Below are 4,027 nucleotides of genomic sequence, written 5' to 3' on the forward strand. Positions count from 1 at the left end.
TCTAGCAGAGGGACGGTGTCGTGTCCCCCCCCAAAGGAGAGGAGGGTTTGAGCTTTGCAGGAGCTGTGTCCCCCCCCAGGCTGTGTGTCCCCCAAGCTGTACCCCCCCAAGCTGTGCCCCTGCTCCCCCAAGGTCCATACCGAGGACGAATCTGCTGGGGGGGGGCGCGGAGAGGGGGAAAGGCCTTAAAAATAAACACGGGAACGAGTGAATGGGGAGAAATAGGGAGGAAAAATCCCCCAGGTGCTGGGGTTTGCCCAGGGGCTGCTCGGGCTTTTGGGGGGGCTTCCAGTGAGGTGCCTTCGGTTTGGGGTGGAAAAGCAGAGTTTGGGGGAGGGGGAGGCGAGGGGTGGAGGATAAGAGGGAGAAGAGAGAAAGAAAGATGAGATGGGGAGAGAGGGAGAGAATGAGAGGGAAATATGGAAAGAAAAAGAGATGGTGAGAAAGGGAGAGAGAAGGGGAGAGACCGAGAGAGAAGGAGAGAAGGGAGGGAGGGAGGAGAGAAAGTGAGAAAGAAAGAAAGAAAGAAAGAAAGAAAGAAAGAAAGAAAGAAAGAAAGAAAGAAAGAAAGAAAGAAAGAAAGAAAGAAAGAAAGAAAGAAAGAAAGAAAGAAAGAAAGAAAGAAAGAAAGAAAGAAAGAAAAGATAAAAGAAAGGAAGGAAGGAGAGAAAGAGAGAGAAAGAAAGATAAATAAAGAGAGAATGAAAGAATGAAAGAAAGAAAAAGGAAGGAAGGAAGAAAAGAGAAAGGGAAGGAAGGAAGAAAAGAGAAAGGGAAGGAAGGAAGGAAGGAAGGAAATAGGAAGACAACAGGAAGAAAAGAGGCAGAAAAGGAAGAAAAGAGGAAGAAAGGCGGAAGGAATTACATCAGGGATCGAGGCGTGTTCGCCCCCACCCCGCGCCTGGCAGAAGAGATCCCGGCGCGTTTGCCGGGTTTTGGGGGGCTGGCGGCTCGGGGGGCTCCCAGCAGAGCCCCCCGGCTGCCTTCACCCCCCCGCCCGGGAGCCGGGACGGAGCCGAGCCCCGCAGCGCCGGCTCGGGGGGTCGGGGCGAGCGGGGAGCGGGTGTCTTGAAAACAAAAATACAACCCAAATCGCAAACCCCGTATCGCATACCGCTGACTCCCTCCGAGTTGTATTTATTTATTTCGCCTAAACCTAGGGGAAATAAAGTTTCTTTTTTTAAAGCAGGGTGAGCCCCAGCTCCTCTTGCCCAAACTCCAGCAAACTCTTAAAATCCTGCCCTGGACGCAGATAAATACCAGAGGTCAACAGTAGCCGCTCTCCCTTCCCTGGTGATTATTTTACTGCTGAGAGGGAACCAGAGGAATCTGCTAAGTGCCAAGAAAACATTTAAATATATCTGTGTCTGTTTAGATAAGTGTGCGTGTCTGTGTGCACACCCTCTGCAGCCTCCCAGCCACCTATGGACTGCACGTATAGAATATCCATACTGCTACATGCACAGCATACCGGTGCCTATGGCTGCGTAGAGTAGAAATCTGCACATAGACACAGCTCAAGCAGGAGGAAAAAGGAGGAATAAATTGGATATAGGGGGGAATAAAGGTGGGGTTTATCTCAGGTCTGGCCAAAGCGTGTTGCTTTGACCCTTTTCCCCATAAGGAGGAGAAAAAAGTTGGGATAAAGAGATACAAAAGGATGTGTCCGGAGCGAAAGTCATTGGGGTGTTTATTTTCTTTCGTCCCTTCCTTCCTAAAAGCAGGGAAAGTGGATGGGGAGGATGGATATTCCCAGTCCCTGCTGGGAAAAGGGGTCGTGTCTGCCAGGCAAGCGAAAAATGGCAAATAATGCCTCCCCCAAAAAAAAAAAACCAGGGGAAAAATATAAATCGATAACTCGGGATTCAACTCTTGACCGGGAAAACCCAGATCAAAACATCATTTGATAGAAACGCGCTTTAAGGAGTGGATAATAAATCAATAAAATCAATCCATCAATAGGATCTGCAGGGAGAGGCGGCTCCGCAGCCCGGCTGCTGGGGAAGGGGCAGGGGGAAAACGGAAGATGATCTTCAGAAACTCTCTTCCCCACCTCGGGGAGAGAAAGAAAACCCACCCAGATGATGGGATGGAAACATCGGGCTGCACCTATTTCAGCCGGATTTCCTCCGTCCTCTCATGCACCCTCCAATAACCCCTTTTTTTTTTTTTCCAATACCGAGCTGGAAGCGAGGAAATTCTCTTCCCCGGACTTTATTTTTTTCTTTCTGCTGTCCAATTATGCAGAAAATTCTTGTGCTTGTTACTCCAAGGGGGGATTTCTTAGGAGCACTGGAGGTTTTTAATCCCGTAATTCACACAACAGACGACTGGGAGCTCTCCCGGTCGCATACGCAAAGGCGAGCAGCATCTAACCTCAAATTAAATTATATTTAATTTAAAATATAAAACCCCTAAAATATCTGGAAGAAATGTCTCCAACCCGGCACCTCTTCTTAAACCCCCCCTCCCCAGCCATCGCCGAGAGGAAGAGGTGGGAAATGAGAGGTCGCAGGGGAAAGAAAGAGCCGAGTTTCACGTCGGACGCAACAAACTTTCTTCTTTCTCCCCAAATCTGCGAACCGCCCGTGTTTCTGCCACAGCCAGCCTCGACACGCGTGGGAGAGCATCCCCTTTTACCCCCGGAAAGCTCTGGTGGTCCCTGGTGAAGCTGGGGGGACCGGTCCCCCCACATCCCCCCTTCCCTTTTGGATGCTTCCAGGTTTTGAGCGACTTCGTCTTGTCCCAGAATCACATTTTTTTAAACGAGCCTCGCAAGGACTTTTCGGGGGGTTTGGGGTGATGGGGTGGGGGTGAGGGGGCTCCAGGGTCCCCCCAACCCCTGCATGTTCCCAGCTCCGCAGGCTGGGAGCTGCCCGAGTTTTTGGCAGCGAGTTTTTTTCCTAGCATCATTTCCCACTATTAACCACCGCTAACTAAAGGGAATAAATCTATTTTTTAGCTTTTTCCCCCTTTCCAAGCCCGCAGCACCCAGCCAGGCCGGGGCAGGACATGCCCTGTCCCGGAGGCGGGGGGGAGGTGGGGGGCGAGAAAAGTACGCTGAGACCCCAGGGACGCCCCCGGAGACCCCAGGGACCCCCCCGGAGAGCCCTGAGCTGGGGGCAGTGGCCTTGTCCCACGCCCGTGGGGACACCTCGCTGCTTGGGGAGGGGGGGTAAAGAAAATACTGATTATTTCTGATGCTATTTTTTGATATATCCTCGGAGGTGGCATGCTCAGGGCACACCCGCCCCAGCGATGGAGCCCTATAGGCGAGCCCTATAGATGAGCCCTATAGAGCCCTATAGAACCCCATTGCTGCATAGGGCTCAGGTAGACAGATCTGCCCGGGGCGGGGGGGAATCCACCATCCCAGTGGGATTGGGGGGAAAATTATTCTCCATCTTCATGATGGAGACTAAAACCCGGCCCCCCCAAATACACCTCTGCATTGGTTTGTGCAGCCCCCGGCCCTCGTGTCAAAAAGGGGGGTGCAAAAAGGGGGCAGCGAGGGCTGGGGGGGCTTACAAGGCCTCTGCAGAAGAGCAGCCCCCCCCCCAAATTGCTGAAACCCTCCCTTTGACCTTGCCAAGACCCTCTGGGACAGCGAACTGCTCCCCCCGGGAGGGCTCAGCCCCCGCGGGACACCCCCAAATGAGGGTCCCTGAGTAAGGTACATGGAGAAGGGGCTTAAAATCCCCCACCCCCACCCCGGGTGCCCCAAAAGGACCACAGGTCCCAGGGTGCTGCCCCAGACCCTCCTGCTGGGCTGCTCCCTGCTTTTTTTTTGGGGGGTTGAGCCCCTACAAGGCTCTGGAGAGGAAAAGATTTGGGGGTCCCTGGGTGTTTCACCATGTCCCTGTCTCCATCCTTTCCCCAAAGGTTGTGCCTGCAGAGTGGGGTGCAGCCCGGCTGCCCTCCTGCTCCCCGAGCACCCCAGGGTGGGGGGCAGCCCCGTCCCCCCCCCTCTGGGTGGGGAGCAGTGGTCCCTGGGGTGCGGAGGAGGGGGGTCCGGCCCTGGCTGCAA

Source organism: Ciconia boyciana, chromosome 27, assembly GCF_034638445.1.
Source record: "Ciconia boyciana chromosome 27, ASM3463844v1, whole genome shotgun sequence".
In the NCBI taxonomy this organism is placed as follows: Eukaryota; Metazoa; Chordata; class Aves; order Ciconiiformes; family Ciconiidae; genus Ciconia; species Ciconia boyciana.